Below are 13,084 nucleotides of genomic sequence, written 5' to 3'. Positions count from 1 at the left end.
ATGTAATTCCTACCGAGTAAAGGAGAATGCAATAGGGTAATGTTCTGGTTGCAGCACGTGGCGTAGATTCGTTGACCGAACCACATAAAACTTGTGTGTTTATTAACTCCTAAAATTTAGTTTGGGTTTGTATGTGTTTACAATACCCAAATCCTTAACAAATGCTATTGTAACTCCTAAAATTTAGTTTAGGCTCTGCATATTCACACACCCAAGGGCCTATTTCCACACCTTCAAGACGCCTATTCATTTTTAAAATACGAACGTCATAAAATCCAAATAATGCATGCCATCAAACATGAAAATACACATGGATTAAACTTAAATTACGCATGGGTTGTGTTAACCCTAACTAGACATGTTATAATAGATAATTATGCACGTTATTTGCTTAATGTGCACCTACGTACGTTAAAACACATCTATGTTTAAATTGTCACTAAATATAACACACACACATATATATAAGGTACTAGAGTAACACTAGGTTGAGAATGAACTGTGTGAACTAATCTAGGCCATTGGATGACATCATCTAGAGATTTTTAAACAATGGCAAGTGATGTGTGTAAAATGCAATATATAAATTACATCAAATAAGGCATAAAACTAACCCATTTTTAGTACTAATGTTGGAAAAAGTGTGCTTTTGTCTTCCTTTTGTATTTTCAGGATTAAATGAGCTCAAATTAACAAAAGAAACAAAAAGACAGCTAAATCTAACATAAATACAAGAAAAGGAATAGAAATGGATTGCCCGACCCCTCGACAGCATCCTCCCAAGCAAAACAGAGAAGACAGAAGACAGAAGACTGAACACGCCACGTGCTCAGCCAGCACGGGCCGTGCCCAAGAAGCAGCAGATAAGACAAACCTGCAGAAGCTTCTATTGCCCACCACGGGGCCGTGCCAAGTGAACACGGGGGCATGACGAAAGTACTGCATGCGCATTTATTGTAATTGCGAATTACAACTAATGAAGAGAGAGATTGTCAGACGGGCACGGGGCCGTGCCCAGGCTTCTGTTCAGCCTATAAATAGGAGTGCTTGGAACCATTGCAACTCATCCCTTGGCACACCACCTCTCTCACACTTCATCCACCACCCACCACCATCACAACACCATCATCCACCACCATCATCCATTGTCCATGATAGAGTGTGTGAGTTGTCTCGGGATGCAAGATTGATCGTAAGAGTTCTTGACAATCAAGGCCATGTTTGCCTAAGTCTCTTACATCACTTGGTGAAGACAAGTGTTTAGTATAATACTTTTTATTTTTAATCTTTTGCACTTTTTATTTGGTTTTGCATTAATGACTTTAATAACTAGTTTCTTATGTTGAAGGTGATTCTTCCTTATCATTTGTTCGTGGTGTCTTGGCATTATTTTACTGTCTATGTAAAATAAAAGATTTTCACCATTCATATCTCCACGGTCTATATGGAGGTATGTTGGCTACCTAGTCGGGAGTTAAGGGAACGGTTTGGTAAGGGTCTTGCCCTTGTTTAGCATTTAGAGGTCCTGCAAGGGACCTGGGTGTCACGGCCCCCGACCCGGTTTGACCCGTTTCTGGAGCCGCGAGACAGAAACCCCGTGATATTTGTTTAATTGAGTTTAGCAGCGGAAATTTTTAACATCAGGATCGTTGTGAAGCTAAAACTTTTCCCGATTATTTTTATTTCACAATTCGGGATAAAACCCCGCTAATTTACACTACATAAGTTTAGTGATAAATTCTTATTTCAAAACATCTTTCTTTATTTTATATTGAGCCACTATTTTAAGCTTGAAATGCTCCTCAGCACTTTTCCCTGATTTACAGCAGATCACCTGAAACATGTTTGGAAAAAGATTTTGTCAGCGGGAAATACTGAGTGAATTATTCTAATTACTGAAAACGACACATTTTATGATTATTCACAGTGTTAAGATCTTTTACGCATGTTTCTGATATCAACCAACTACCCACAGTATTTGTCACTCGACCGAATCTGTGACAGTGGTCATATCACCATTGGCTGCCCCAATGAATGACGTAAATCAATTAAATTAGGTTTGCCCACCTAAAATGATTTAAACTGTAGTAATGTGCACAATACCCCACATACTGGCTGTAATTTGGTGATTACATCAACTTAATCATTGGTATTATAATCTCGGAAAAATGAATTTGGAGTATTGTAAAATAGTTAACACTCACAAACGGTGAGAAAAGAGTTTATAAAAGAAGAATAACTCACATTGCAGATTTACTACGGATAGAATAGGATTTTAGCTCTGTTAACCTAATTTCACAACAATGCACACAAAACAGGGTTAGTGATCAATACAGCAGTTACGATAACTTACGAGATCAATTTCTCACAATGAATGACAAAGTGCAATACTTCAACTCATTTAACAAAATGACAAACGACAAAGTATAATACTTCAACTCATTTATCGAATTATCGACAAACGACAAAGTATAATGCTTCAACTCATTTATCGAATTATCGACAAACGACAAAGCATAACCCAATGTGGGCGGCACTTAGACATTCCTTGGATATATTGATCCCGGAAACTGAATCGTAATAGCGATCGAGTAATTACCCTGTTCCGCGGCAGCACCTCGATACTAGTGTGTGTTTAATTGTGATATAATTGATCTAATTCGATGCACAGAACTCTTTTGATCGAACTATGAACACCTTCAGTCGACTGCCAAGGTCGGCTATTTATAGTGCAAATTTCGACTCGCATACGGATCGTATGGCTTGACCTTTACGGTCCGTAAGGGACCTGGTTAGCTTACGGTCCGTATGGACTTAGCTTTACGGTCCGTAAGGGTTACTTTTAGGCTTATAGACTAGCCTTCTCAGTAGCCTAGCTTTGGTGATTCAATATTTTCGAAATTTCTCAAATAGACAACGAAGTTTTAAGATAAATATTAATTAGGGTTTAACCCCCCTGAGTTTTAGGGGTCCTGATCCTGATTCTGATTATTCCGGAAATTTCAGGGTTAGTGCCAAATCACTTGGGTGTCTCAATTAGGGTTTCCTTATTGACTAATTATCATTCTAATTATTAATTTTAATGAGAGTTGTTACATCCTCCCCACCTTAGGAAAAATCTCGTCCTCGAGATTTACTGAAACAGATGAGGATACTTGCGCTTCATTTCTGCTTCTAGTTCCCAAGTGTATTCTGGTCCTCTCTTGGAATTCCATTTGACTTTTACCAATACAAGTCGTTTGTGTTTGAGAAATTTGACTTTCCGGTCTTCTATTTGTAAAGGTTTTTCTATGAATTTCAGTTTTTCATTTACCTCTATGTCTTGAAGAGGTACTATCAGAGATTCGTCTGATAAACATTTCTTAAGATTGGATACATGAAATACATCATGTACTCCAGCTAGTTCTTCTGGTAGTTGTAACCGATAAGCAACTGGTCCGATTCGTTGAATTACTGAAAATGGTCCAACATATCGGGGACTCAGTTTTCCTTTCTTACCGAATCTTACAACTCCTTTCCAGGGAGATACTTTCAGTAGTACTTTGTCTCCTATTTGGAATTCAAGTGGTTTGCGACGATTTTCTGCATAGCTTTTCTGGCGATCTGTGGCTGTTTTCAATCTGTCCTTGATTTGAGTTATCTTGTCTGTGGTTTCTTGCACAATTTCTGGACCTGATAATTGACTTTCTCCTATTTCCGCCCAACATACAGGGGTTCTGCATTTGCGTCCATATAGTGCCTCGAATGGAGCGGCTTCGATACTTGAGTGATAACTATTGTTATAGGAAAATTCAATTAATGGTAAATGGTTATCCCAATTACCTCCAAAGTCAATTACACATGCCCGGAGCATGTCTTCCAGAGTTTGGATCGTCCTTTCACTTTGTCCGTCTGTTTATGGATGATATGCGGTGCTTAGATTGAGTCGGGTTCCCATTGATTCTTGAAAACTTGTCCAAAATCGGGAAGTGAAACGACTATCTCTATCCGATACAATGGAGAGCGGGACTCCATGTAAGGATACTATTTCATCTGTATACAATTTGGCTAATCTTTCCATGCTAAAGGTTTCTTTTATGGGTAGAAAATGAGCTGATTTGGTTAATCGATCCACGATTACCCAAATTGCATCATTACCTTATCTGGTCTTGGGTAACTTAGTAACAAAGTCCATTGTTATGAGTTCCCATTTCCATACAGGCATTTCTAACTGTTGTAATAGACCTGAGGGTTTCTGGTGTTCGGCTTTAACTTGTGAACAAGTTAATCACTTGGATACGTATTCAGCTATATCCTTTTTCATTCCTATCCACCAGAAATTCTTTCTTAAATCTTGGTACATTTTATTGTTTCCTGGGTGTACAGTATACCTAGATTTATGGGCTTCTTCTAAAATTTTCGATCTTAAATTTCCTTGGTTAGGTACCCAAATTCTGCTTTTGTGGAATTTCCAAATTCCATCATTTCCTTGTTCCAATTCTTTTAGGTAACCTTTCATTCCTTCAGCATCGTCCTTGATTGCCGTTTTCTGGATTTCCTTTACTTGTTCCCTTAAATCTACTTGTAGATTTATTCTAAGAGCACGGACTCGCTTTTGCTTTTCCTGGAACTTACGACTTAAGGCATCCGCTACTACGTTAGCTTTTCCTTCGTGATATTGAATATCACAGTCGTAATCACTCAAGACTTCCATCCATCTTCTTTGCCTCATGTTTAACTCTTTTTGCCCGAATATATACCTTAAACTTTTGTGATCTGTATAAACAGTAAACTTACTTCCATACAGATAATGTCTCCAAATCTTAAGGGCAAAAATTATAGCTCCTAATTCTAAATCATGAGTTGTATAGTTTTCTTCGTGCTTTTTCAATTGTCTGGAAGCATATGCAATTACCTTCTTGCGTTGCATCAACAAACATCCGTATCCTAATTTTGAAGCATCGCAATACACTTCAAAATCTTCTGTTCCTTCTGGTAAGGCTAAGATTGGTGCATTGGTTAATTTCTACTTTAGGATTCTGAAGGCTTCTTCTTGTTTTGGTCCCCATTCAAACTTAGTGGCTTTACAGGTTAGCTTAGTTAATGGTACAGCTATCTTGGAAAAATCCTTAATAAACCGTCTATAATAACCGGCTAAACCTATAAAACTTCTAATTTCCATTGCAGTTTGTGGAACTTTCCAGTTGGTAATGGCTTCGATCTTAGCAGGATCTACGTGAATACCTTCGTGATTCACCATGTGGCCTAAGAATTGCACTTCCTGTAGCCAAAATTCACATTTTGAGAATTTAGCATACAACTTTTCTTTTCTTAACAAAGTTAAGAGTGCATGTAAGTGCTGACAATGTTCGACTTGGCTTTTGGAATAAATGAGTATATCGTCAATGAACACAATCACAAATTTATCCAAATATGGTTTACAAATTCGGTTCATCATGTCCATAAATGCAGCTGGGGCATTTGTTAATCCGAAGGGCATGACTGTAAACTCATAATGACCATACCTAGTTCTGAAAGCAGTTTTAGGTATGTCTTCTTCTTGTACTTTTAATTGATGGTATCAGATCTTAAGTCTATTTTAGAGAAATACCTAGCTCCTTGTAATTGATCGAAAAGATCATCAATCCTAGGTAATGGGTATCGATTCTTAATTGTAACTTTATTCAATTCTCTATAATCATTACACATTCTCATTGATCCATCTTTCTTTTTCACAAACAACACTGGTGCACCCCAAGGGGATGAACTAGGTTGTATAAATCCCTTGCTTAGTAATTAATCTAATTGTTTCTTTAATTCTAGCATTTCGGTAGGAGCTAATCGATAAGGTGCCTTGGCTATTGGTTTAGTTCCTGGAATTAGATGAATCCTAAATTCTACCTCTCTATCTGGTGGTAACCCAGGTAAATCTTCTGGAAATACTTCTGGGTATTCGGAGACTACAGGGATTTCCTTGAGTTCCTTATCTTTAGTACAAATGATTACGGAAATCATATATACTATTCCTTGGTTCCGTTCATAATTAGCAACTTTCATTACTGATATGAACTTTACGGTCTTCCGAGGTTTATCTCCTGCAATCTTAATTACCTGTCCATTAGGTGCTTGAATTTCTATAGAGTTCTTATCACAAATGATTTGAGCATGGTTGGCTATTAACCAATCCATTCCTAACACAACATCGAATTCAGCTAATTTCATAGGAAATAGGTTTGCAGTAAATTTATGACCTAAAAGTTCTATTTCTACTTTTTGCAAAACCTGATTGATTTTAACTGAATTCCCATCTGCAGTTTCGACTGTAAAGATCTGCCTAACTGTAGTTAATGGCAACTTAAGAGCTTGACAGAATGAAGTATTTATAAAACTTTGGTTTGCACCAGAGTCAAATAATACTTTGGCATAGACGTTGTGGACTAAGAACGTATCGGCGATCACATCCGGAATGAGTTCTGCTTCTTGATTAGTCAGCTGAAATGCTCTAACATTCTTCTTAGTAGTTCCTTCAGCTGCCTTGGGTTTGTCTACTAGATTAACTAACTTAGGACATTCGGTTTTGAAATGGCCAGCTTCTCCACAATGGTAACAAATTACAGATTTCTTCCTGCAATTTTCCTCACGATGTCCTGTTGTTTTGCAAAAATTGCAAATTCTATTGCATCTTCCAAAATGGTTCTTACGACAAATTTTGCAGAATGGCATAGTTGCAGATCGCCCTGTCCCTCTTTTCTTGAAATTACTACTATTACCCATCTTGAATCCTTGGGTAATTTTCTGAGCTAATTCTTTCTTCTTATCTTCGTCCCTTGTGCGTATCAGTTCATCAGTTAAGGTGTTAGCTAATTCTACTGCATCGTCAATAGTGCGAGGTCTCGTAGCTTTAACGATATTACGAATTTCGCTAATTAATCCCCAAATATAGCGAGAAATGAGTACTGGTTCTGGCGAAGCCAGTGTTGGTACCACTCTAGCATATTCGAAGAATGTCGAAGTATAACCACGACAATCTACCCCGGTCATTCGATGATTTAGGAACTTATTTGCCATCTGTTCCTTCTCATACTCAGGACAGAATTTTCTTTCGACAAGATTTTTAAATTCGCCCCAAGTCATAGCATAAGCTACCCGTCTGCCTTTTGCCTGCAGCACGGTGTTCCACCATTCTAGTGCTCCTTCTTTAAACAGGTTTGAGGCATACATGACTTGATCTTCTTCAGCACATTTACTTATTGCAATTACTGCTTTGGTTTTCTCTAACCATCGCAGTGTTGCAGTTGCTCCTTCGTTGCCTGCAAATTCAGCGGGTTTACAAGCAAGGAATTCTTTGAAAGTGCAACCAGGTGTTGCAGCTTTTCGCTTCTTAGGGCGCGGCGTGTGCTGAGATTCATTGTCATGATTTATATGATCATTGCCCCCGTTTATACTATTACTGAAATTATCTTCGATAGTATGTTTACTAGGAACGATATGTTGCGGATCGTTTGGATTTTTCATAGCAGCAACGAACATTGGAATTGCGTTGGCTATTCCTTGGGCAACCATATTTTCAATATCTTGTTTGGTCATATATTGATCTTCTGGGTGTTGCTCTGATTGATTAACTTCATTTACTGGTTTGTTATCATTATTTGCCATCTGATGATAATTTATTAGGAGTAATTAGCAATTAGCAATTTATACAAATAATCGAACAATTTGTAACACATATAAGTCAAAATTATCGATTTCTCGATTCCATTTTATATCAGTATAGTATGCATCAATACACACCGATATTTTACAACGTTTTATTCGTTATGTTACAACTGGTTTTACTATTTACTTGTACTATTATACAAAGATAGCTTTACCACCCTCCTACTGGTCATTCTAGAAACGGAGTTCCCTCTCGTCATACTTCCAGGCAATCTGTCCCCCTATTTCCCTAATTCTATTCCCTGCATCCATCAATTCTTCACCGAAATGGCGAAGTTCAGCCAGGTTTTCATTGCTCATTGGTGGATTAGGTAGGGGTTCTGGGTCGAACTGTGGAAGGAACGAGTAAGGGCTATTGACAATATTTTGAAATTGCCAATCGTTAGTCCACCATTCTTCCATTTCTACAGGTTGGTCATGGACTATTGGTTCAGTAATTGTTGGTGCAAAATTCATAGGAATTGGGTTTTCGATAGGATAGGTAAAGATACCCGGGCTGGCAGGTTGCATAGTCTCACATTTTTCTAGTAAAATATCTATCTGCTCTTGAAAAGTAATTCTCTTGTTTTGGTTAGAGCTCTCTCCGACTTCTACCTGAGTTGTTCTAGACCCTTGCCCTATTTCTATTTCTATTTCTTGAGAATACTGATCAAACTGTTCCTCCATTTGCCTAAACTCTTTATTGGCTTCAGTTTCTTGTTCTTGCGGATTAGGGTTTTCCTGGATTATAATCGCCTTTCCTTTTTCTAAAGGTTTACTAATTCTAGGAGGTTTTGTAACTGACTTTTTCTTACGTATACGGCTTCCCCATACATAATTTTTCTTTGGCCTTCTTTTTGGTTTGGTCACTGCTGGAATAGGGAATTTTACAGGTTGGTCCACATCAGCAAAATATCCCGTAAATTCATGAGAAACTTCGATATTCACTGGCTACAGATTGAGGTTCTGAAAAGCTTCAGATATCTCGTTCATGTTGTGTAGCATATATGCAAAATGCACAAAATATCAAGTTAAAACTTTGGAACAAAGTTTAACAAATAACATGGAAGTTTTATTGCACACTATTTGTACAAAATACAGGAAACACACTCAGATTTATTTTACTTTATTTATTTACTTATTGGGAAGTACTGCTTGCTAAATTTAGGGCATCTAGAGATTTGCATGTTCTGCCACAGTGGCTAGCATATACAAATTTGCCCATTTTTCATCGAGTTTATCTTCCCAAGGTGATTTCTTAAGTAACTCCAGGGTTTCCTTTTTGATTTTCTTTTCTCTGATTTGCTCCTTACTTTTCTTAATAATCATATTCCTTTTTCTAGGAGAAAGCGGATATTCATAATTTGCTTTTTGCACAAATATTCCTTCTTCAGGAATTGTAGGGAGCTTTGAAAATTTAGTTTTGGACGAACTTCCCTCTTCGTAAATTGATCTATCTAATTTAAGATAGATATCTTGCAACTTTTGTTTACCCATACTGTAACTAACAAATAATCAGTTAAAAGCACATAAACATATAATCACATAATAGTAATCAGGAAAATTAAGTATTGTTTAAATACTTAATTAGCTTAACTCAGTGGCTCTGGTACCACCTTGTTTCTGTCACGGCCCCCGACCCGGTTTGACCCGTTTCTGGAGCCGCGAGACAGAAACCCCGTGATATTTGTTTAATTGAGTTTAGCAGCGGAAATTTTTAACATCAGGATCGTTGTGAAGCTAAAACTTTTCCCGATTATTTTTATTTCACAATTCGGGATAAAACCCCGACAATTTACACTACATAAGTTTAGTGATAAATTCTTATTTCAAAATATCTTTCTTTATTTTATATTGAGCCACTATTTTAAGCTTGAAATGCTCCTCAGCACTTTTTCCTGATTTACAGCAGATCACCTGAAACATGTTTGGAAAAAGATTTTGTCAGCGGGAAATACTGAGTGAATTATTCTAATTACTGAAAACGACACATTTTATGATTATTCACAGTGTTAAGATCTTTTACGCATGTTTCTGATATCAACCAACTACCCACAGTATTTGTCACTCGACCGGATCTGTGACAGTGGTCATATCACCATTGGCTGCCCCAATGAATGACGTAAATCAATTAAATTAGGTTCGCCCACCTAAAATGATTTAAACTGTAGTAATGTGCACAATACCCCACATACTGGCTGTAATTTGGTGATTACATCAACTTAATCACTGGTATTATAATCTCGGAAAAATGAATTTGGAGTATTGTAAAATAGTTAACACTCACAAACGGTGAGAAAAGAGTTTATAAAAGAAGAATAACTCACATTGCAGATTTACTACGGATAGAATAGGATTTTAGCTCTGTTAACCTAATTTCACAACAATGCACACAAAACAGGGTTAGTGATCAATACAACAGTTACGATAACTTACGAGATCAATTTCTCACAATGAATGACAAAGTGCAATACTTCAACTCATTTATCAAAATGACAAACGACAAAGTATAATACTTCAACTCATTTATCGAATTATCGACAAACGACAAAGTATAATGCTTCAACTCATTTATCGAATTATCGACAAACGACAAAGCATAACCCAATGTGGGCGGCACTTAGACATTCCTTGGATATATTGATCCCGGAAACTGAATCGTAATAGCGATCGAGTAATTACCCTGTTCCGCGGCAGCACCTCGATACTAGTGTGTGTTTAATTGTGATATAATTGATCTAATTCGATGCACAGAACTCCTTTGATCGAACTATGAACACCTTCAGTCGACTGCCAAGGTCGGCTATTTATAGTGCAAATTTCTGTTAGAGCTTATGAGATCGTTGGTACTTGTGCTGGATTAGTTTGATAGTAGTTTGTATGCATTTTGAATGTTTAGGGGGTTATTTTGTAATTATCTAGAAGTTGTGATCCTGACTTGGTGTAGTTAAGATTCCAGCAAATTTATAAATTTGCTGGCAAGTCAGGAGGCTAGTATAAATACCCCAAGCATTGTAACTTATTCAAGCTTTTGGCTCTTGGTTGAATCAAGTGTTGTTTACATTCATATTGTGCTTAGAGCTGATTTCTAAGGTTATTCATTGCTATATCTTTCTGTTTGGATTCAATACAACACTAGTTGTATTCATCAATCCATTAGCTTCATCTTCATTCTTGATCTTTCTTGACTTTTCATAGTTCAAACACTTAATCAATAGGTGTTTTGGACTAAAACAACCAACCACTGTGATCCGGATACGTTTTGGGATCTACAATTTGGTATCTACAATTTGGTATCAGAGCCTTTGTGCTCTTGGTTGTTGTGTTCTTGTTGAGATTTTTCATTGTTTTGAAGGTTTTTCAAAGTTTCAAGGTTTTTCAAATTTTTGGGCTTAAAATGGATTGATTTGGTGTGTTTAATCGATATGTTGTTGTTAATACTTGATTAGGGAGTCATTTTGGTCATTTTGGTGCATCAAAACATGGTTTTTGGGCTGTTTTTGAGTGATTAGAGGGTTTTAGTTCGTGTTAAACCCTCTGTCCAGCGAAATTATCTTGAAGACAGCGAAGAATATTTGAATACAGCGAACTTATTCTTTGAATATAGCGATCTCAGCGTTGAATATAGCGAAATAATTCAAATCGCTAAGTGTTTTATCGCATAATCAACAAATTCGCCGACTATCGTTCGAGTGAATTTGCTGATCATCAGCGAAATAGTGCCACTTGTCCCTTAAGCGAAATTATCGAAGGCGACTTCGAGAACCGTGATAGCGAACCATAGTGTTCTTATCACGGTCACCGGCGAAATTAACCTAACCCTTGTCTGTGTTTGTTTTGTCAGCGTAGATAGGTTGATCGCTCGTGCAGGATTCATAACTTACCAGCGAAGGTTAGCGAACCAGTCAGCGAAGATCTTTAATCAATATCGCTCACTGGCGAATTTAAGCTCCTGTCGGCGAAATTAAGTCTGTTCAGCTCTCGTCTGTCAAAAACAAGGAAAAATGTCGCTAAATCAACTAAGTCCAATTGCTCAAGCGGAACTTGAAACTGGAACCACCACTCGCCCGCCTAAGTTGAAAGGGGCGGAAGACTTTAGCACTTGGAAAACTCGCATTCAATCGTTCTTCGAATACACGGATTACAATCTGTGGCTCTCTGTTACCGCTGGACCTCACATTCCAACGGTAGTTAGAGGAGAAGCAGTTGTTGCTAACAACGACGCCGCTACCTTCACTGATGAAGACAAGGCTCTCATTCAACGTGATCGTCGTGCACACGCTGCTCTAACCATGGCTCTATCAACAAACGATTGCAACATGTTTGAAGAACACCGAACTGCAAATGCACTCTGTAATGCATTGATCGAGTACTATGAGGGAAATGAAGAACTGATCGAAAGCAAGAGAGATATGGTGCAGAAGCAATACGACATGTTTTGCGGAGTCCGTGGAGAAAGTTTGTCTGATCACATTAGCCGCTTCCTAAACATGATGACCAAAATGAAGAAGGCAGGAAATCCTGTTACCAATCGTGCTGCAATAAAGAAGCTGCTTGATTCGCTCCCCAAGGAATGGAGCCTGCAATGTATGATGATCAAGAAGGATTTCCTCAACAATCCTAATCCTGTCACTCTGTCAGATCTGATCAACACCCTAAGGGCATTTGAAATGGATGTTAACAAGAGAGAGATGAACACTGCTGGATATCAACCTAAAGCATCTCAACCTTCAGCTGGATTGAAGAATGTGGCATTTCTCGCTTCAGGGGGCATCACTCCGCAAGCTTCTGACTTAATTTATGCAAATGCTTCCGCAAGCGCATCTAAAGCCCCACAAATTGTTGAGAAGACTATCACTGTTGATACTCAAGCATTGAAAGTTTCGACCGAGAATGTGGCACTCTTCAACACATTTCTGAGCAGCTACGAAGCCCTAATGTCTGGGGAACTGAAGAAGGAGATGTTTACTGCTGAAGACATGTATCAGGTTGATCCAGATGATATGGAAGAAATGGATTTGAAATGGCAAATGGCCATGATCACTCTGAGGTTAAAGAAATTTCAAGACAAGACAGGCAAGCGATTAGGTCTTGGAAAAGCTGGTTTTGACAAATCCAAGCTGAGGTGCTACAACTGCAAGAATCTTGGACACTTCAAACGTGACTGTCCATTGTTGAAAGAGGGAAACAGTGAAACTACTCCTGCTGTTAAACAAATCACTGTTGAAGAAAACAAAAACAACGCATCTCCCAGCACGCCAAAGGCTTTAGTTGTTGAAGACTATGATTGGAGCGAAGAGATCACTGAAGCTAAGGAGCAAGTCAACAAAGCCCTAATGGCCAAGATCTCAAGTGAGTCATTAGCAAGGCAGTTTGAGAAGCAGACAACTGGAATCCCAACTGGAAACAA

Source organism: Helianthus annuus, chromosome 7, assembly GCF_002127325.2.
Source record: "Helianthus annuus cultivar XRQ/B chromosome 7, HanXRQr2.0-SUNRISE, whole genome shotgun sequence".
In the NCBI taxonomy this organism is placed as follows: domain Eukaryota; kingdom Viridiplantae; phylum Streptophyta; class Magnoliopsida; order Asterales; family Asteraceae; genus Helianthus; species Helianthus annuus.
This window is presented reverse-complemented; position numbering follows the sequence as displayed.